Source organism: Camelus dromedarius, chromosome X (genome assembly GCF_036321535.1).
Source record: "Camelus dromedarius isolate mCamDro1 chromosome X, mCamDro1.pat, whole genome shotgun sequence".
NCBI lineage: Eukaryota > Metazoa > Chordata > Mammalia > Artiodactyla > Camelidae > Camelus > Camelus dromedarius.
The window spans coordinates 74,807,747-74,830,899 of NC_087472.1; the positions used below are offsets into that span (position 1 = coordinate 74,807,747).

The 23,153-nt window shown below is 38.8% G+C and overlaps 1 protein-coding gene and 1 pseudogene across 10 annotated transcripts in view; one reads left to right on the forward strand and one right to left on the reverse strand.

Annotated features, from left to right (window-relative positions):
- Positions 1–2,654: 2,654 nt before the first annotated feature.
- HUWE1 (HECT, UBA and WWE domain containing E3 ubiquitin protein ligase 1) overlaps positions 2,655–23,153 on the forward strand; it is a 138,825-nt gene continuing 118,326 nt past the window's right edge. For 7 of the 10 annotated variants that reach the window (XM_031445133.2, XM_064483130.1, XM_064483128.1 and 4 more), the window contains exons 1-3: positions 2,655–2,766; positions 2,966–3,064; positions 8,833–8,968. The gene's annotated coding sequence lies outside the window, so the exon portion shown is untranslated. Of the gene's footprint in view, positions 2,767–2,965; positions 3,065–5,107; positions 5,471–5,577; positions 5,722–8,832; positions 8,969–23,153 lie in introns of those variants that run through there. The other 3 variants (XM_064483125.1, XM_064483124.1, XM_064483126.1) reach the window with 3 other exon arrangements.
- LOC105096699 (tubulin alpha-1C chain-like) lies at positions 17,457–18,810 on the reverse strand (annotated as a pseudogene).

Below are 23,153 nucleotides of genomic sequence, written 5' to 3' on the forward strand. Positions count from 1 at the left end.
ATTTTAGGACTATTGATCTGATGATTTACATTCAAACCCATATATATACTTAGGAATTTGTTTTTTGATAAAAGGAAAGAATAATCTGTTCAATTAACGTTTAGGGCCCTGTGAAAATACTAATAAATAATTCATATTACAATGGAGTAATATTCACCTATTAAACACACTATTGTTAGAATATTTAATGACTTAGAAAAATGTTTACCAAAAAAATCCAGAAAATTAAAGAGCTAAATATAAAAAATTCTAAAATATTACAAGGAAATATACAACAATGTTCCTAATCTTGGAGTAGAAAGGTATTCTGATGCAAGATTCAAATGCAAAAGCCATAAAAGAAATGATTGACAAATATATGAATACATCAACATTTAAAACATCTATATCCAAAAAGATCCCATAAATAAAGGTTAAAAATAAGGAAAAATCTGCAAAAAAAATTTCCCACACATGTAATAAAGATTTATATCCAGACTACATAATTTAATAATAAGAAGTCAAACAATCCAGTTGGAAAACAGATAAAAGATATAAACAGGCAAAGTCACAACACAAGCAAATAGCCAACAAACATATGAAAATATTTTGACATAGAAAGACATAGTAAGTGAATAAAGCAATTAGAACAATACATAAAATAGGATGCCATTTATATTTTTAAAAAGTAAAAACCACAAAACAAAGCTATTTATTTCTATATGTATATAGAAATGTATGAGTAACTTTACATTTATCTGTTTTTAGTGTTTTGCAATAATGCATTCATTCAGTGTAATTAGGCAAACATTTTTAAATGAAAAAAGAACAAAAACAAAGCTAATTACATGTTAAAGAAAGGGATGCTTCATGTTGCCATTAAAATTATGTTATAGACAAATATTTAATGACATGACAAATATTCACTAGGTTATTAAATAATAACATATTATGATAATATTTTTGTTTAGAACAAGAAACACATATATAATGCATAGAAAAAAGCTGGGAGGACATAAAACCAAAACATTTATAGTGATCCTCTCTAGGTGATAGGATTACAAGTTTTTTATCTTTTGGTATTTTCTTTATGCTTTCATATATTTTCTAAATAGTCAACAATTAAAAAATAGAAACAACATGTGCGTGTGTGTGTGTGTGTGTGTGTGTGTGTGTGTGTAGGGGGATGTTGGTTGAAATTAGGACTGTAAAAGTGGAGTTGGCAAGAGAACTTAAGGCTGCTGCAGGTTGAATTTAAAACTAGGGTTGTGAGAAAAAAATAAAATAAAACTAGGGTTGTGGGGTATGTGGGATTTTAGAATTAGGAGTTGGAGAACTAGACTTTATGGGGCCTAGGAATTGACAGTAGAAATTTAAGGGTTAGAATTAGGAGTGGATTATAAGAATTAATGCAGATGCTGTGAGAGATTGGAATTAAAATCAAAGTCCTTATTAAATTAAAGAGTTTTTTTGAAAACTATAATAGCAGTATTGATGACAGTATGGGAATATTTAAATAAACTGGAATTCTGATATATTTCTGGTGGGACTGTATATTGTTAACTGTTCTAGAGAGCCTGGTCTGTGTTTTGGGGAGTAGTGACCTTTTGACTCCAGCTACTCCATTTCTACAAATTTCTCCTTGAGAAAATTCTCAGAAATATACACATATTTAGTTACATCAAACTTCATCTCTGTATTTCTTATAATTTAAGAAAGACCTAAAACCCAGTCTTGGTTAAATAAATAATTAGCATTACAATGGGAATAACGTTTACCCATTATAAACAGTGTTGTAAGAATATTTAATGGGTCAATCTGTCTCAAAGGGGCCTCCATAAAGCTAAGATTATACCGAAAATTTCTTATGTAAATATATATTTGGCGGGCAGTGAATCCATTGATCATATTCTCAATTCGGGGCATGAACCACTGCTCTGGACGGTTGGAATTAGGACTGGAGGTTGTAACTACAGTTTTTATTTTCTTTGTCTCAAGAGTAGTTCGGATAGTGCTTTTGTCTCTGTACTTTAAAATACTGAGTTAATAGATGTTTTTTGTTAAAAATTCAAATCTTAGCGAATTATCTAGTTGCGAGTCAAAGCTCCCTGCTCTTCTCACCCTCCAATCTCATTCTGCACCGCAGATGAAGTACTGTTAATAAATAGCGCTAATCCCCACCAGATCCTTTTTATTCCTATGCATTCACAGATGTAGATCCTCTATAAGCTTTTTGCCAATCACACCTTCACCCCAAATAATACCAAGGAGAAAAAGAGAATGTTTATTGAGGGCTTACTATGTGACTGAAGTAAGTGCTCTAAGGGTTTGCCCGTGTGAACTCACTGTGATAGGCGCTCCCGTCGTCTCCCGCCCTCCACACTGTGTCCCCGCTTGCCCTCTTGCCCCCCATTCTTCGCTAGGCAGCTGGAGAGACTAATTTTTAAACAAAGTCAAATCAAATCACGTCACCCTTCAGCGGTTTCCATCGTGCCTCGAATCAAGTCCCAATTCCTTAGCGACCCTACTATCCTCTATGGTTGGGTTTGGTGGGCCTGGAGTAGCCCAGGCGCGGTACCCTGCAGGGGACCTGGCTTCACCACGGAGGGAGCGTCCTCCCAAGGGGCAGGGGCGGGGCTTCTCGCACGGGGGGCGGAGCCTCAGCTCGAGTGTGAGGAGAGCCGGAGGGGGAGGTTTTCGACGGAGGGCGAGCGAGGGGAGCAGGTCTGAAGCAGGGCCGCGGACCCGGAACGGTCCTGCGGGCCCCGCGGAGCTACCGCCGCGGAGGTGAGCGTCTTCCCCTGGTCTGGGGGGCGGGCTTTGCTCTCGCGGCCGTCCTCGGCTCTTCTCGGGGGGTTGTTCCCACGGGACCCTGCGCGGAGGCGCGGAGGTGGCGGCCTTGGGGAGCCTGCGGGAGAGGCTGGTGAAGGGGCCCGGAGGCCTGCCTCAGCCCTCCCTCAACCCCGCCTTCTCTCCCCTCCCCCAGGCCTCGGCCGGCGCCAGTGGTGAGCTCGCCGCATCTTTGGGGGCAGCCCGGCAGCGGCCGGCAGCGCGGCGAGAGAGCGGCCGACAGTGGGGATGCGAGGTACCGGCATTAGTCGTGGCCGAGTGGCCCTAGAGAGGGAGTAAAGGCCGGGCCTTCGGCATTTCTCTCAGGGGTTCGAGGAAGGCGGCCTCGCAGGAGGGGGAAGATGAGGGGCTGGCAGGCAGGCTTCGCGGGGAACTACTAGGTGTTGTATACGTATGTTTTGGTATCTAAAGGTACTACACACACGCACACACACACACGCACACACATTCATTTCGGCTAATTGCTTTTTAAAAACTTAATATATCTTGTAGATCTTCCTATATCAGGGATCTAAATTTATCTCATTTATAAACAGCTGCATTGTATGATTGTACTACAGTTTATTTAACCATTTCCCGATTGATGTACATTGGCTTGTTTCCCTTTTGGGGGAGGGAGGGGGCCGTTACAAGCAATGCTATAATGAATGGGCTTGTGTGCGTGTATATATATATATATTTATATATACACAAAAATATATATGTTTCGTGCACGTGTATGAGTATTTCTGTAGGAGATATTCTTAGAAGAGTAATTGCTGGGTCAAAGTGTATATGCGTTTTGGTTTTTGATTGATTTGTCCAAATTGCCTTCCCAAAAGGCTGTACTAATTTACTCTTCACTGTTGTGCGAGTGTCCATTTTTCCACAGTTGTGCCAACATGAATTATTATCAATCTTTGTAATTTTGGACAACTTAAAGGGCAAAAAATGGTATGTCATTGTTTTAATTTGCATTTCCCTGATTACTAGTGAAGTTGAACATATTTTTTATTTTTCCAATTACAAAAGTAAATAGGCAAATATCAATAGTCTTTCTATCTATAAGCAATAAACATCTCGAAAATTTAATGCTTAAAAAAACCCATTCCCAATAGCAAGAAAAACGAATAAAAATACCTAGAAGTAAACTACAAAACTTTACTGAGTAATATAATAAAAGAACGTTTGCATACAGGGAGAAGGGATACCATGCTTCTGAATAAGAAGTCTCAAATTTGTAGTGATGTCCATTTTTCCTATGTTGATTTATACAATTCATGCAATTTCAATAAATACATCAAGTGTTTGGAACTTAATACGATTCTAAAGTTCATCCGGAAAAAAGATGGCTAAGAATAACCGACAAAATATTTTTAAAAGATGAGTAAAGATGGGGGTATTTGTACTACCAGCTATTAAAAATGTACTCTAAAAGAACAATATATAAATTAGAATAGACAAAACAATGCATTAGAATAGGAAAGCCCACGTATCGAACCAGATTGGATCCCAAGATTTATTGGAGAAACATTGTTGGCCAGACGTGGAAAAACTGCCATATTAAAGGCTTCAAGCACGCACTCCCCCCACCCCCCCACCCCTTTGGAAGCTTGAATTTTCCTTTGAGGGCAGACTCCTTTGTTTGGAGAAAACCACTTTATTGGATCTTTTGGTTATGCCAAGGTAAAGCCTCAGGAGTTAAAATTAGTGGCTTTGGAGCTAAGAACGAACGGTATGAGTCTTTAGTTAGATTAAGATGGATTCAGTAAGCCTGCAGTGCGGCGAGGGAAGGAGTCTGGATATTATCGGTCTTAATTTTTTTTCCGATCTGATGGACAAAAAAATGTTATGTCATTGTTTGCATTTGCATTTGCGTGGTTATTGTGAGACTGAACGTCTTTTATGTGTTAGTCCAGGATAATATGTGATTCCTGGAGGCAGGTAACAATGGGAGACCCATTGCTCCTCTTCCAGAATGGAGTTTGTCTAATTGGTACAGCTCTGCCCGGAAGCGTGAGAATAAACAGGTTGACTTTTTAAATTTTCCTCAAGCACTAGGCTCTAGACACCTTAGATCGGGGGCGGAGGCAGTTTTCAGGACATGGCCGAGATTTGGCGCTGAGCTGTGTCATCGCGAGGTTTGGCAGCCAGCTCCGCAGTGGGTCGGAAACCTCGTGGTAGGCGAGATCCCTGCAGGACGGGAGGTTCCTCCCTTCCCCCGAAAACTCCCAGTCATTTTCATGAGGCCCCACCTCTCTCCTTTTTAGGAGCGTGCCCCAGGTCTCGCGAGATCTCGTGTTTCCTAAAGGCGAGGCGCGGGCGGCATCCTGCGGTGAATTCGAAGGTCTCGCAGATACCAAAACGTATTATCGCGATAGTTCTCACGGCACTTGCGGGAGCCGGCGGCGGCAGATTGGCTCCGCCCCTCGGTGCTTCGTGAGGTGGTGCGTCATTTGCTTTTCGCTTCGCGTAGGGTGAGAGCGGAGTCGTAGCGACTTCGGCTTCGGTGGGAGGAGGGGTCTGGGAAGGGTTGGGCTCAGGCTGTTCCCGTCGGGTAGAGGTTCTCGCGGGATCGCGCGGAGGTGGCCGTGGTTCGGCTACAGACTGCAGTAGCCGCGGAGGCGGCGGCAACGTCTTTGGCTTGGGCTGTTCTTAGCCGGTGAGTTCTCGCGGTAGCGGGGTTACGTCCTCGTGGGATACGTTGGCGGTGGCTGAGGTAGCTCGGGGGTTGGGGGGGGCAGTGACTAGGGTCGGTCCGCCTGCTGTTAAGATGGCGGCGGAAGCTGATGTCTGTCCGGCTAGGACCCGGGACTGAGGTGTTGGCTGTCCGCGTTTGTGACGCCTCTAAGGTACCCGACATTAAGGAGGTGACGATTGGCGAAAAACTGAGGTGCCAATACCGAACCTGAGGTAAAGACCACCCCGTCTCTAGTTGGTTGAGGAGACACCATTTCCCGGGCCTCAGCCGCGTGTGGGCCCGCCTTTACCTCACCAATCGGTCAACGCCTCCGTTGTCGCCGCCGCAGTGGGCGGGTTGGGAATGGTGGCGGGCGAGAGTCCTGGAGTTCATTGGGGAGTGCGGTCGGGGGTTAGTTGGGCCGTGGGGTAGAGGGGATCAACCTACGACGACTGGTTCCCTCCACCCTACCTTTCGCGGGCCCGCCTCGGTTCTCCGCTCTTTCGGCGGCTCAAATGAATCCCCTAGTTTTTCTTGAGTTGAAGTGGGCTCTACTTCCCCAGCTTCCATGGTCTTTGAACTAAGGTATAGGGGTTAAGCTTTGGTGCCTTTGAGATATTTCTCGCCCACTTTCCCCCTAATTCCATCGTCTGATTGAATCTTCCTCATTTGCATGGATATTTGAGGCTCGTATTTAAGAGAAAGAGTCAGAGCTTTTCCCTGTCACCCCTTCCCCGGTCCTGCTAAGGAAGAGCTTAGCACAAGTCCCCTAACCCGTCCCGTTCCCCTCTTCCATTGGTTTCCTTGACACGGCGTTGAATACTCTTTCCTGTTCTCTGCATTTATTCCATCTTCGTGTATGGAGTCATAGTAGCCTTCACGCTTGTATGACCCTGATCGGAGCACAGGACACTGATTTCTCCACAACTCTGCTGCTCAGCCACTCTTAGGTGGAACAGTGAATGGGTTGGTGGTTGGATGATTGCTGTCTTTGTGACCTCTTCCTTCTCCGGGCTGTTAGCCTTCCCTTCCTTTTAACACCCACCCCCCCAAAAAGAAACAAAAAAACTTGAAAAAAAGCTGTAGAGGATAACCCTCCAGTAAACCAACTTTTTGTTCTTCCCCCGCCATCCCCCTTGCAAGCTCGTGAACCTCCCCTTTTCCCAGCCTTGCTCCGAGTTCCTGTGGCCTCTTGGTCTCTTTTTGCTGCTAACCACCTCTTACATCTTTCTCATTTCTTGATCCTTCTAGTCCCCGCCCCCTTCTCTTTTTATGGGCGCTGAATCCCCTAGAGAGGAGATAGTCTCATGTCAGGCTCCACTAAATTTATCCCCCTCCTTGTGCTAGAAAATAAAATAGCCTTGATAGATTATCTCCTGCCCCTCAGTTATTGCCATTTTCTACCCTCCCCCCATTCCACCATTACTATAGACAATTAATTCCCTATCATTTGTTTCCGTTTTAGATTAAATGTTCAGCATTGTTTTCTCTTAGCCCCAGTGTTTCGTAGATTGAGGAGGCACCAACATTCCTCATTCAAGGGAGGCAGCCTGGTATGGTAGAAATAACTGTGTGCTTTGGGTTCACAATCAAATTTTGTGGCCTTTTCGGATTCTCAGTTTTTCATTTGTGTAATGGGAATATAGCGCTTAATAGTTGCTAGAATTAAACAAGTTATAAAGTGCCTGGCTTATGGTGGGCATACAATAAATTGTGATTACTTTTTCTTAGTGTAAGAATAGCTTAGCAGATGCATCTGTGTCATATGGTAGTTTTATGACCTGAGGAGAACAAGATTTTTATTCCTTTAACTGTAAATTTTTAGTGTATTTCTAGGTCAATCCTATCATTTTTGTATTTTTTTCCTCCTCATAGGCCAAGCTCTTTATCTCCAATGGTTCATTACGTTTGAATGTGATTCCCACCTGGGTTAACCGTATAGCCTAAGAATTTTAGTGCAAAATCACCATCCTGGAATGACCGACGATAATGTTCCTGTCATGAACCACACCCAGGTGTCCTGCCTTTTAGAAGGAGTGTTTCATCCCTTGCCTACCCCCTCCTTCCACTCCTTCAAAGGCAGTTGGTCCTGTCATTCACCCTACAAAAGTAATGAAATTTGGTGCCATACTTTTCACAGTAATATAGAGAACTTATGCTGGCTAGTTTTTAAGTGTTCATCCTGCTTTTCCCCTACCTTCTTTCTTTGGTCCTTCAAATCTCTGGGGATCTGTTATTTGGCCTTACCTGAGCAGGATAATTCCTATTTGAGAGGGTTTAGAAAGGTTGTTTGGGATACCAAGCTTCTTTTCCAAAGTGAATTACTGACATTTCTTTAATACACTACTTCTGGTTGTGTTTTTGCCATTTTATATTTTCCAACATTCTTACTAAATGGAAGTGAGTATAATCAATTTGGATGTAGGTTTCCTTACTGTTAGTATTTTAATTAGACCAATATTAAAGTGAATGCTTTTTTCTGATTACCTAGGATGGATGATGGGGTTTGAAATAGGAATATAATGATAAAAATTTATGTAGGATTGAAAATTTACCATGGGTAACCATACGGTAATTAACTATGTGCAGACACTCACTGGTTTTGAGATTTAGGGTTTGCTTTATTCCAGTTTGAAGTGCTTTGAAAGTAATAGAATTTTCCCCCTTTTCCATTGTAGGATAGGAGAGATTGCTTTCTGTTTTGCCTTGGTGTTCTTCATAGTCGGTCAAGCAGTGATCAGAAATTAAACCTCAATTTGACTTGTGTCATTCAGAACTAGAATAAATCTGGGAATGATAATCTAGGTATGATCTAAAAAGTTTAATTTATTCTAGGTTGATCTTTGAGAAGAGAGGAAGGAGTGGCAATACCAGTTAAAAACTTTGTCTAAGGTTCAGTAGCAAAGTTCAACCTGAGTTTCCAGGGTGTTTTATCATTTGTCTCCCAGTATGGCCAAAAAGTATGTATGAGGGTGAAAAATAATTTATGTATGCAATTTTTTTCACAAAAAAAGTAATGAATTTAACATTGCCTTAGTATCAGTTCACAGTGAGGATATAAAATTGTGTATAAAATAATGACTCCCTATAATTTCATTTGGATTGAGAACTGAGTTGAGTTTGCAGAGGTTTTGTCTAAATGTCAGATTAAAAGAATTGTTTTAGTTTTGGTTGTGAATTCTTGTTATTGCTCAAAGCAGGTCCTAAAAAATGCAAATTGATATGTGAGGGCTATTGCTTAAGAAATAATAACTGTGATTATGTTTGAACATTTATATAATGGTTAGCTCCCCCACACCCTAATAAACGTGTTGTGTGTCTCTCCCCCCTCCTTTTTTTTGTAGGTCCTCCAGTAGTCTGACCTGAGTGAGTTAGAGCTCCAGAGGAACCAGAAGACCAACTGGTCAGGAAGGTTCAGGAAGCTATCGGAGCAGCATTGGAATTTCCCACCAGGATGAGTATGATTGGCTGTGATTTTAGGTTAGTTTTTGTGGATCTTTGTGGATAGTGTTTGTATTTTATTTCTTGGAATGGAGATTGTGGGAGTGTATGTATTTCCATTCTGTAATTGAGCCCCTTTGGTTCTTCTATTGTCTGGATTTGATGTGGCACTGGCTATTTCTTGTGCTGAGGTAGATAGAGCTCATTACTAAATTAAAATTTAAATGAATTGTCTATACTTGATTTTTTTCAGCCAACTTAAGTATTTAAAAGATAAAATTGCAAGATTCTATATTTAACCAATCCTTTTTTAATGCTTTGAAGTTTTTCAAACAGAAAATAATTGGATAATATAATGATCCCCCTGTGTACCCATCACCTGTTACCAACTTATAGCCATTCTATTTCGTCTATACTTCTACCCACTGCAGCCCTTCACTCCCTACCCCCTGGGTTATTTTTGAAATAAACCTCTGCTGTTGTTTTCTTTCTATTTGCAGAATATTTGTATCTCTAAAAGACAAAGGGCTCTTTTAAACATAACTTCAAAACCATTACCACAACTCAAAAAATTAACTGACTTTTTAAAATACCAAATATGAAGCTAGTGTTCAAATTTTAGTTTGTTTGAATCAGGATCCAAAGAAAGTCCATTTAGCACAAAGGAGGGTTGATACATGTCTTAAATTTATTTTAATCTGCACATTGCCTCCCTTTTTTCTCCCTTCAGATTTATTTGTTGAAGAAATTGTCCTATAGGGTTCCCCCCATGTCTGGTTGTTACATCCCAAAAGTGGTATCTAACCCATTCTTCCTAAGTTAAAGACCCTGGAGGACCCCATTATAGTGGAACAATGACAGTAATCTCCTGTATCCCAGTTGGAGTTGATAATGCTGGCCTAGGCACTATCCCAAAATAACTAATCATGGAGTCCTTTTTCTGTGGTAGTCTGATTTAATTGATACCTGACTTCAGTTCCATGTCTTGGCCCTGCTTACTGCTCTGCATGAAAAGTAGGCCTCCTTGTGGAAGAAGCTAATGTTTCCTAGATAATGACCTGATTGTGCCTTTGGGGTTTTTCATCATGGTTTCAATTTCCTTAGGTGGTTTAGTTATTTTTATGCTATTTTATAACGCTGCTTTTTATTCTTTTGATGTTGGTATCTCCCCTGCTCTGGCGTATAACTTCTAAGTTGTTAAGACTTAGTGATGAGTTCCTCTGGCTCGAATACAATTTTTGAAATGGTAGTACTGAACAATTTTTGACTTACATCCTGATTTTCAGCTATTATACTCAACTGTGGTTTTCCTATTCTTGTTTTTTTTTTTAATTTCTTCAGGAAATGTTGTCCTCCCAGTATAGAGTCATATAAACTGTTCATTTCTTTCCTTGTGCAGCATTGACCATCATAGGGTCTATGTGTCCTTTCCATGGTCAAAACCTGGGGATGGAAGTTGCACAGCCAGCCTTTGACTTAAGCACACATGAGGGCAGAGCAAGGCCACTTGTGCCTACCTTTAAAATGAAAGTGATTTCAAATTGAAGGGGCAGAGAGGGCTAGAGGTCGTGAATGAAAGTTTCTGAAGTATTTAGATGAAATATGATTGTGAATCACCAGTGCTATGGATCATGAGTTCAGGCTTTTTGCTTCTTTGATCATTAATGAAGAAATCGGATCCCTAGTTGTAAATTGACTTAAGTATTAAAGAAGTGATTTCTTGGGAATTACACTAAAATCCATTCATTCAACAAAACAATTTGAGCACTCATTGTAGAGTGATTAGATATTTACCCTTGTCCTGAGTTTTCTGTAGTTAGGAATTTGAAGAAGATCACTTAAACCTTCTAATCCTGAGTTTGTGAAACTAGCATAAATATAGATTTTGGGGACAGAGCTTTCCAGAGTTACAAGTTTACAATGGAAATTCTGTTGGTTTTTTCCCCTTTCATTGTGTGTTTTCAACCATGGATTCGAAGTATTACTGAAATGCCAAAATTGGTTGCTTTGAAAATATTTGCCCTTCACATTCCATGTTACCTCTCTTGCAGTTGGATTAAGTTGTTAAAATCTGATGTGTAGCTGTAACCAGTTTTGGCTGCTTTACAGTGATCTCACTAATCTGTAAGGTTGATTCAAGTCACAAGCAGTTGGGTGTTTTGCTGTATTGTTCTCTGACTCGTTTCCTCAATAACTGGTTACCAGATGTTTACATGTTAATGTCAGGAATAATTCAGCTCAGAAGATTCTTTGGGAGCCTTCTCATTTAATGTGTCATAGGGGTTGAGTTGTTAAAACTTGAAGTACTTGTTGACCAGCTTTGTTATAGAAACACTTTCAGATAGTGAAGGAGTGGTTCTCTGTTAGTAAAACAGCTGTAGGTTTTGTTTGGGATGTTAACCTGAACATTTTCGACTTTTAGTTCCCTTAAAAAGGTTTAATCATTTGACTTTAAAAATTACAGTGGTGACATGGATTGGTTCCAGAATGTGATTTTATAGAAAGTTGGGATTTCTTTTAGCTTCTTATGAATGTATCATTAAATGGAGATCGGTATTACAGGTTGATTCAGTCTGGGTTGCTGATTGGACTAGGTGAATGTGAAAATTATTTTTCAACTCTGAGATTCTGATTGTATAATCTTAGATGTTGAAAGAAAGCAGTTTTTCCTTTTCTATAATCTTTAGTGACTAAAAGTGACTTCTAGAAGTAGGGAGATCTAAATTATTCTGGAATGACTTTTTAGTATAATAATTTAGATTTTAACAATTAGGAAGTGTGAACATACTGTCATGAATTTATGTACCATCTTTAGCATAACCCAGGTTTTAAGTCCTAATAATTAGGGACCAGAGATAATTGCTCTGGAAATATTTAGGTATATTGTATTTGCTGGCTGCTTATATTTCGGAACACATTTGGAGGATTGCTTTAATGATTATATTATTTGCTGCAATTATTTTATTTGCCTGTCTTTATAGTGAGGCATATTTCTCCTGGTCTTTGTTTTTTATTTTTGAAGTTCCACCACTAGTTATTGCATTCTGCTGATTGAGTTCTTATAAGCAGAGAGATCTCCCAGCAGTGATTAAGAACCCAGGTTTTCTGGGTTCAAGTTCTGACTCCATTTCTTACCAGTTGTGTCATCTTGTGCAGGTTATTTAACCTCAGTGCCACAATTTTTAATCTGTAAAATACTAATAATAGTGTTAGCTACCTCATAGTGTTTTAGAGATATTTAGCTGAATTGATGCATATAAAGTGCTTAGAACAGTGGTTCTGAAAGTTTAGGGAACATCAGAACCACCTAGAGGACTTGCTGAAACACAGATTGCTGGGCCTTAACCCAGAGTTTCTGATTCTGTAGGTCTGGATGGGACCCAAGAACTTACATTTCCAACAAGTTCCCAAGGAGATGCTGGTGTTGATGATCAGGGAACCAATGGAATAGAACAGTGTTTGGCACAGTGTTAATTTTTTATTCAGGACTACTTTGCCAGTCCTGATGAACACTTGACTCTTCAGTGTTGGTTAGTACTGCCTTCAGCTTGAAGCAGTTTTGAAATCTTTTGTTGCAGTGGTTCTCAAAATGTGGTCCCTAGATCAGCATCATCACTTGGGAACTTTTGAGAAATGCAGGTTCTCAGGCTCCACCCTAGTTTTATTTTAAAAGTGTGTCTTGGTTTAACTGGGGTGTCTTACACTTTTTTTAAAAACAGCTTTATTGAGGTAGAATTCAGATACCATATAATTCATCCATTTAAACAGTTTTTATTTAGTATGTTCACAGTTGTACAACCATTACTACATCAATTTTAGAACATTTTCATCACCCTTAAAGGAAACCCGGTGTCTATTAGTAGTCACTCCCCTTCTTCTTTCTCCCAACCACCCCAGTGCTTGGCAACCACTAATCTACTTTATATTTCTATAGATTTGCCTATTCTGGGCATTTCATACAAATGGAATCATACTTTATGTAAGTAGCTTTAATGTGATTTAAATGTTTTCCTTTTATTGTAAAAAATATATAGAATACAGATATGTAAAACCACCTCAAAACAAATTTACAGTTTAATAAATTATTTTAAGGCACTTTTGTAACCACCACCCAAGTCAAGAAATAGAACTTTTCTTCTCACCCTAGATGTTTTTCCATGTGCCCATCCCCATCACAGCATCCTTCCTCCCTCTGGAAAATATCTACTATTCTGACTTTGTAGTAGCTTTTTCATATTCTGTTTTAAGTATCTGTAGCTTTCTTTTTTCCCTTTTCTTTATACTTTTTATCTATTGAAGAACTCAGGCCATTTGACCTGTAGAGTTTTCCACAGGCTGAATTTTGCTGATTGCATGCTCAGTACAGTTCAACATGTTCTGTCCTCTGTATTTCCTGAAAATTGACAGCTAGATCAAGAGGCTTTATAAATTCAGGTTCATTCCCTTTGGCGAGGACATTGGTGGTGATGTGTTCATTCACATTTGTTAAGTTGTAGTAGTGTCTTGAATTCCTCTTCTTTTTTTCTTTTTTTGATGTTAACAGCCACTGCTGCCTAAAAGCTTAGGTCCATTATTAATTCATTGGGAGTTGCAAAATGGTGATGTTCTATCATTTTGTTTTCATATATTGGCAAGTGATATTTATATAAGAAAGGCAGAATAAATAAATGCTCAATTTTTAAATTTTTTGCTGGCCACTTAACTAGTTTTGTTCCTGGACCTATCAGTTGTCTCTTCTGGAAAAATACCTTATTTGTGTAAGGTTATTGGGATTAAATGAGAAAATATAAGGTAGTTAGTAAACTGTAGGTCGTCAAGAGACGGTAATTTCTTTAATGTATTATTTTACTTAACCCCTCTAATAGCTCAAGGATAGGCAGTCACAGTAAAGTGATTGATGGTCAGTTAGCAAAGCCTTTCTGGGCCCTTCAGGTCTGTGGTAGGAAGGAATGGTATTTGTTCTTTGTTCATTTTGAGTCTGAGTCTCTGGCCAGTGATAACTGAATGTTCCACCAGAGTAGTTTTTCACTTTGCCAAACCTTAGGAGTGACACTCATACCCTCAGAATGATCTTATCCAGCTCTGTGGTGATGTTCAATACTTTGGTTTCCTTGATTTCCCTCCCTCCAGCTACACAGCCCCGTGCTGTTTTAGTTTGTTCTGTTCAAGGTTCTGCCGTAATCTTAGTAACCTATGATGAGTCTTCCCAATAGTCATCAGTATCACCACTGTTAACATACTTGAGTAGCACTTTTAACATTTCATATATTACATAAAATACAGCACATGGCACATAGTAAGTGCTCAATAAATTGGAAACCATTGTTGGTGTCGCTGTTGTTACTGATGTTAATATTATATCTTCTTTTTACCCCTCACATCTTACCTCTTTTCAGTTCAACAAGCATTCACTAAGTGTTTCTAAGTACAAGGAGCTAGGGACGTTAAATGAATGAGAGTTAGTCTCTGCCCTTGAGAAACTCACAGTCCAGTTTAGGACTGTATGTGAGATCATATTTAAAGTTCCTTGGCCTTTTCCTTTGTGTTACCATTTTCTTCCCCTGCTTTGTCTATGCATGATACAACCTGTCTGTTGTTTATCAAAGCCCTCCTTAGCTCTGTATCCCTTCCCAGCTTTTGTGACTGCTGATAGGTGAGAAAGCCTGCAATTGTCTTCTGTGAATACAGGGTAATGTCAAGAAAAACCTTTGGGCCAAGATTGGATTTCAAAGTGGCACATGCAGTTGACACTGCGATATCACAAGTTTATGGTCTTTAGGTGGACCTACACCTGGTCTCCAGCCTCTGTCCTGTTGCTTTAACTATCTTTCACCTTCTTCTTTCCCTTTCCACCCCCTCCAAGATGTTTGCTACATAAACATTGAGGCTCCTATACACAGTATGTAAAGAAACAGCTATACTTCATATAAGCTAGGATTTGAGTGGGCCTAGGGTTTATCACTAAATTTTCATTCTTACAAAATGATAATCAAAAAGCCTGCTTCGTAGGTTGCTGTGAGCATTAAAGTGAGATGATGTATTTTAAAATGTTTAAATTATAGAGTACCCTACAAAGATAAGGCCATTGTAGTTTATGTAAAATAAATACCTAATTGCTATGTTACTTGGGGCAAATTACTTCATCACTGAGCCAGTTTTCTCATCCTTTACATGAGAATGATGGTATCTCATTCACTCAACAAGTACTTGAGAATGTACTCAGTAGTGCCAGATGCTGGAAATACAAATATGAACAACTGAAGAATGGAGGACAGTGTGGTCTACCAGGGCAGGAAGACTTGTAAATCATACTCAAAGGAATGAGTATAATAATATGAGTAAACAAAAAAAGTGCTATAGCAGTTTATAGGAGGGCATCAGAGAATGTGACACAATTTTGTTAGAGTTAAACAAGATACATGAAAAGTATATCATCAACTCAAAAATGCTGTGCAAACAAAGTTAGTGAAATATATTCCAAATGAATTAATAGCTTCAACCATTATTTCTTTACCTCATTAGACTTGTACTTTAGATATGTTTATTTCTTTGAGCTAGATTTTATGAGCTCTTTAAGGGTGTTATGTACTCCTGTATTAGAGTACCCTGAAAGTAGTACTTTCATCCAGAAGGGTTTTTTTTACCCACTTTATCATCATTTTCTAGTTTCTATTACTGAATTAATTTAGGAAAAACTAGAAAATGTGTTCTTACTTTGGGAAAAGATGCCTACTCCCACAATGATATTCAGTCACCATTAACATTTTTCTTGGATTGTTCTCACCTTAATGATAAGAGTAACATTTTAAGAATCCAATAGAAAATTAGGGACAGGCTTTTCTCAGAATAGGAATGAAAAATGTCCAGTAACCAGAAAAGATAAACTAAACATCAGAAATGCAAATTAAAGTGAGATCTTTTTAACCATTAGATTGGCAAAAAATAATTCGGTGATACCAAGTAATGACAAAAATATAGGGAAGAGTCTGGTCTTGGAATACTACCCACAAGTAATATAAATTAATACAGCTGTTTTGGAGATAATTGTGGCAAGTTGCAAGATAGTATATACTGTGTGATGCTGTTTATATATTTTTTAAAAACTAGGGTAAACTGATGAGTTTATTTGGGAGGAGTGGTCAAGGAACTTAAGCTTTTTTTTGTAATTTTGCATTTCTGTTATAAGAAATTTTAAATATACTGAAGTGTACTGAGAATAATGCAGCAAAAACTTTTTCTACCCTATCCCAAATTGATCCTTTTTAACATTTTTGCATCAAGTGTTTTGAGGATGTTGGTAATTTTAATAATACTTTAACCCAGTAGTCCCTTCCCACCCCCTGCAGTCTTTACCATGAATTGCTTGAATTTTTATACTGTGAGAATGGTATAAATTACTCATGTAAGTAGAAATTTAAAAACTTTGTGGTGTCCAGACAACAATCTGTTATTACTTGTATAATATTAAATTTGCATGTTGCTTTAGAGTTTGCAAAACCATTTAATAATGCTTTGGGAATGGAACTTTAGTTGTCATTTGCTCATTTATTTCAAACTCTTGTTTGAAAATGCTTTCCTAACTTCATTTTTAAGTACTGTTCTTCATGATTATTGAAGTATACATGGCTTTATTGTTAAAAAGTACTAATAAACATAGAACTTTCCTGAAATCCTTCCATTCATAGACAAATATTGTTAACATGTTGGTGCACAGTATATTCTTCAGGTCTTTTCTTTATGCCTGTGTAGCATAAAGATACATTTTTTTCAAAAATACTCTTTAAAAAATTACCTTCCTTCCAACCTTTTATTAAAATTTTCAAACATAAAAATGCTGAAAGAACACAATGAGCACCTGTGTATCACCTGCTAAATTCAACAGTTGTTAAGAATTCACCATATTTGATTTATATGGACATATGCATGTTTAATTTTTCTGAAGCATAGGAAGAATGACACTTCATCCTTAAATCCTTCAGCATGCATGTCTTACAAATAAGTACCTACAAAACCACATTACCATTATCACATGTAAGGAATTTGTTCTTTTTTCTTAATATTATCTAATATCCAGTCCATATTCACATTTCCTCAGTTTTTCTCAAATTGTCTCTTTTTAAGCTTTTTCTCCAAACCAATATAGAAATTGTATTTTTAGATTCGCTGTTACCACCTAATATATGGACCCCTGTTCCCTGTCATACTGTATACTTCTATAATGTTTTCAATGGCTGCATTATATTCTGTTGTATGCATGATTTATAATTTCGTAACCAATTCCCTATGTTCAGACCTTTAAATCCTTGTTTTTCGTGATGTTAAACAATGCTTCCTAGCACACAATAGGTGTTCAGTAAATTAAGTGTTGAATGAAGGAAAGAGGCATAGGGATATCCTAACAGCGAAATTTTTTTTTCATTTAAGACAGGGAATACTTTATTCAAATCCATCAGAGTAATGGATAGCTTGGGCCTGTAACAAAGCGTAGTGTTTTAAAGCATAGGTCAGTAATTGTATATGAGAGTATACACTGCTACATACAAATTAACTGATCAGACCACAACTTTTCAGTGTTTAAAACAGAATAAGCTTCCCTGTAAAAGCAGCACCTTTGTGACATTTTAACTTGAGTATTCCTCTCCTTCTTCCTCTCCCTCCAACAGAATCTACACCAACCTCATAATCCTTCTCAAGGCAGACATGTCCTCACGGGCCTCAGAAAACTCTCCTTCCTCCATTCCCTCACCCACATACCAGTGAACAAAGGCACTCTTGGCATACATCAGGTCAAATTTGTGGTCCAGGTGAGCCCAGGCCTCAACAATGGCTGTGGTGTTGCTCAGCATGCACACAGCTTACTGTACTTTGGCCAGGTCTCCACCGGGTACCACTGTGGGAGGCTGGTAATTGATGCCAACTTTGAAGCCAGTGGGGCACCAGTCCACAAACTGGATGGTACGCTTGGTCTTGATGGTGGCAATGGTAGCATTGACATCTTTGGGGACCACGTCGCTACGGTACAGCAGGCAGCAAGCCATGTATTTACCATGGTGAGGGTCACATTTCACCATCTGGTTGGCTGGCTCAAAGCAAGCATTGGTGATCTCTGCTACAGAAAGCTGTTCATGGTAGGCTTTCTCAGCAGAGATGACAGGGGCTTATGTGGCCAGAGAGAAGTGGATGTGAGAATAGGGTACCAGGTTGTTTTGGAATTCTGTCAAATCGACATTCAGGGCTCCATCAAACCTCAGGGAAGCAGTGATGGAGGATACAATTTGAACTGTCAACCTATTCAGGTTTGTGTAGGTTGCTGGCTCAATATTGAGGTTTCTACGACAGATGTCATAGATGGCCTCGTCTACCATGAAGACACAATCAGAGTGCTCCAGGGTGGTGTGTGTGGTGAGGATGGAGTTGCAGGGCTCAACTACAGCTGTGGAAACCTGGGGGGCTGGGTAAATGGAGAACTCCAGCTTGGACTTCTTGCCATAATCGACAGAGAGACGTTCCATCAGCAGGGAGGTGAACCCAGAACCAGTTCCCCCACTAAAGCTGTAGAAAACCAAGAAGCCCTGAAGACCTGTACACTGGTCAGCCAGTTTCCGAAGTCGGTCCAAGATGAGGTCGATGATCTCCTTGCCAATGTTGTAGTGACTGCAGGCATAGTTATTGACAGCATCTTCTTTGCCTGTGATGAGCTGCTCAGGATGGAAGATCTGGCGGTAGGTGCCAGTGCGAACTTCATCAATGACTGTGGGTTCCAGGTCTACGAACACTGCCCTGGGCACATGCTTGCCAGCGCCTGTCTCACTGAAGAAGGTGTTGAAGGAGTTGTCTCCTCCCCTAGTGGTCTTGTCACTTGGCATCTGGCCATTGGGCTGGATGCCATGTTCCAGGCAGTAGAGCTCCCAGCAGGCATTGCCTGTCTGGACACCAGCCTGGCCAACATGGATGGAGAGGCACTCACGCAAAGTTGCTGTTTTGTGGCTGCCGAGGAGATGGCGGAGAGGAAGAGGAGAGGTTGTTTCTTCTTACAGCGCGACTCTTAAGCGGTCGATGTAAGAGAACTTGCCTAATAGAGAAATCTTTGTGACATCCATGTTTATTTTCTTAACACATTTCTAGAACTAGAATACAAAAAAATGTGAGGCTTTCGATACTTGTTGCCAAATTGCCCCATAGAAAGACTATCCTGCATTATTGACTGTGGTATGTTTAGCATGTGATCTATGACAGCACTTCAGGGTAATCCTTGATAATATTAGTGTGAGTGAAGAGCATAAACCTGGATATATCCAGTATCATTGCTTCAGAGCCTGCTCTCCTTATACCTCTGCTGCCATATTTTGCAGGGAGTAGCTTGACTTCTCCAGTTCAGAGTACCTAGTACCTTGCAGTTTGTTGACCTAATCTGGGGCTCCAGTTCCCTACCCCTCAAATTTCCTTAACTCTTGGTGAGGCCAAGTATAGTCTGGAGAGGTACAGCTGTCACTTGAATATAATCTTTTACATAGAGCATTTTAGATTTTTACTTTTTAAAAGTAAAGGCAGACTGCCTGCATGGAAGAATTCAAACATTTATCTCCAGCAAAACTAATTACCAGTGGCTTTAAAAATTGTGGTCTTCTCAATGTTCAACAGAAGAACTGGATAAGACCCTCATATTTGATATTATCCATATCAAACTCCTTATTTTATAGTTACCAATTAGAAGAAATGACTTGTCCACGGTAGCATGGCTGGTTAGTGGTGGAGTTGGCCATTGAACCCAGGTTACCTAGTCCAGTATATTTCTACTATGCTATATCTTTCCTTAAAACTGAATTTATCTCTATTTCTAAATGTGCCAGCAGGTGTCATCCTTAGAATTGCAAAATAAGTAACCCTCTTCCTATAAGAAAGTTAACCAAAAAATGGGGAATATTTAAGGGAGTAGGAGGGTAAATAAGTCACAAGTCCAAAGAAAGCTCAGTTTCTTTGCCCTTTTGACATGATTATTACTTTTCAACATGAGGTCAGTTTGGAGCTCTTTAATGAGACAATTCGATTTGGCTGGGTTTTCATGCATATTTATGGATGCCATAAATGTATAGATGGGGCTGAATTTCCTGATTGTAAGACTTTGAAACTAAAGTGATGTCTAAGCCTATCTATTTTCTTTCCCTTTCTTTTCAGCTGCTTTAAAGTATAAAAGTAACATGTTTACTCTTAAAAAAGAAGATTCAAACAGAATAAACATTTCAGTTAAAAATTAGCTCCCACCCCCACAAATGACAGTCTCCTTTTATATCTGTTAACAATTTGTATGTATGCTTTTATGCCTTTTAGTGTTCACATACTGTGCTTATCCATTTATGTACTATGCATATGTTAGGACGTAACTCCATTGTTTTTAATGGTTGCATTGCATCCCAAAGCTTGGATCGGCTGTAATTTAATCATTCCTTGTTGTTGTGCCTTGGAAGTAGAATTCATTCTGGGTCAAAAAATGGTACCCATTTAAATTTCTGATAAGATACTGACAAAATGACCTCCAGAAAGGCTATATTGAATCGCCATTTCCACCAAGGTGTTTGTGAGTGCCCTTTCTCCACCTACATCTGCCAAAACAAGCTGCTGTTTTTCCTTTTAACCAGTCTGATGAGTGAAAAATAGCATCTCCTTGTTTTGATTAGTGTTTTTGTAATTACTAGTAAGGATGAGCAAATGTTTATATCCTCTGCAAATTGCGAGTTCCTTTTTACTTGGTTTTCAATCGGATTGTTTTAGTGAGTTTTGGGAGTTCTTTGTATATTAGAAGTTTTGCAGGGGCGGATATAGCTCAGTGGTAGAGTGTGTGTTAAGCATGCTAGTGGGTCCTGGGTTCAGTTCCTAGTACCTCCATTAAATAAAGTAAATAAATAAACCTAATAACTTCCCCCCAAAAAAGAAAGAAATATTAACCCTTTTTTTATCCTGTTGCAGATATTTTCTGTTTATGGTTTGGAATTTTTTTGTAGTCAAATTCTTTTCTTTCCTTTAGTTTTTGAGACTAATTCAGGTTGTTCATGTTTAATACTTAACATTTGTCTTGAACTGAAGGCATAGTATTATAGACAGTGCTTTAAGGGATCTTGATTATTATATTTACATTTTATATATGTTTGAGGCCCAGATTGTCCTAAAGTCACAAAGTCAGTTTGTGACAGGGAACTAGAGTACCTTTGCATGCTATTCTTTAATTTTCAGCCAACACCTTTCATGTTATAAATGTTTTAAGGCAGCAGATTGTTCACATTGTTTGGTTTATTTAAAGAACATTGGAAATGACTGCGTGCCAAGCAGTATGTGGTGGTGTTAAATTTACTCAAACAGAGCCAGTTTTGTCTATATGTTGGGACATAATCTTTTCTCTAAAGGCTCTGTTTTAAAGCTTTCATATCAGTGAACTAATTTGATCCTTATACCAAACCTGTAAAGTTGAAATTGTTTTCATCATGCTGAGTTTGCTACCATGCTGATAATTGCTATAAATAACTTGTTCTTTTAACCATATAGAAGAATCTTGTTCTCTGTTCCTTCCAAATTCATTTGAAGTAGCTCAGAATAGCTGAGATACACTTAACATTTCTGATTCTTAAGTGGCATGGCCTGAACATTGTTTAGTAAACTATTTAACCTTTGGAGAACTATAACTAATTCGAGAATAAGACGAGAATAAGACGTGGAGCTTCCTAATCTCATCATCAAAGTTGAATTTAGTCAGTACTTAAGGCTACTAGTTTGGAGATTAATGTGTAGTTTATGTTCTTCATATTCAGATAACATGTAGAAAGACTGGGGAAAAAACAGTTTTTTTGCTTTTGATTGTGTGTATGTGTGAGTGAGTGAGTGAGAGAGAGAGAGAGAGAGATCCAGCATTAAGATTGCTGCCCTTAGATTAACCTGGAGCTAAAAGAAAGAAAACAATAATATGGCCTACTCTTTGCCAGGCACAGTCCTGTGAGATAGACTGGTGTTTGTTTATTTTACAGAGGTTACTGACTCAGAAAGGTATAGTAACTTGTCTGAAATTATTCAGCTAGTAAATGGAATTTAAGCCCAATTGGCCTCACTTTCAGGCCTTTCCATTCTCCTCTAGTTCATTTTTTCTTTCTTCTAGCAGTAGTCCTCAGTTTCTGCCTTTAAAGTAAAAAAAAAAAATTAATTAATCCACATGTATGGTAGCAAATAAATACTAAGTTTTCTTCTCCTCTAATATAGATGTATCTTTTATCAGAGTATTTTAAGGCATTAAAACCTAGCTTTTATTTAGAAATATACTTAACCTAGCCTTTATAGAAGGTGTGTGCCTTCTCTACCTTTCTTCAGGATACAGAAATAGAGGATTTTATCCAGGACTACAGAATTCCCCCTTACATAGAGGAGGTTTAATTTTAGAGATGCTGCATATTTCTTTATAAACCTAGGGATATGAGTGAATTGGAGCTGAATAATACAAAAGCGTTGGAATTCTGTTTCTTTGGTTTCTTGTACTGTCTTTATTGTATTTGACAGTGGCCTGTCTTATGGCTTGAGGGGAAATACCATATGTCTATGTTTCATAAATGAAAGTGGAAACATTGTAGTGGCTAAGCAGACAGTGTCTTGGAGATATTTCTGTTGGGTGATAGTTTCTAATATTTTTCAGGTCAAAGATCTCTTTAAGAAGGCAGTGAAAGCTATCAACTGTCTTCTCAGAAAAATACCCACGTACGTGAAAATTTTCCATAGAATTTCAGGATTTTGTAGTGATCCCTTATTATAGGACACAAAGAAATCTAAAGATTTTTCCACATGTCATTAAGAGGTTGTCCAAATTTCTGGGTTGTTTGTTTTTTTATTTCCTAGCATATACTTTTCTGCCAAAGCCCTATACCCAAAGGTGAAAGCTGGGCTAATTGTTTCTCTTTTGCTAAAGGTGTACTCTGCTTTATGTAACTTTAATCTCAAAAGCCAAATTTTTTAAAAAAAAGGATTATGGTTGGTGTTATATAAGTATTTACCTTATGTATTGTGTTGATCTTGTAATTAATTGTGTTTCCAGCTTTGCTTTGCCCACCAGGAAGTTATAATTTGACTGTGTTTTTGTGTACTGGCTTCTGTTGCTTTTATATTACCATTGCTTCTAATCTTTTCCTCTGATTTATACCTGGCCATCTCATAGCACCCATCGCAATGCCCTGCATATAGTATGTTTATAACT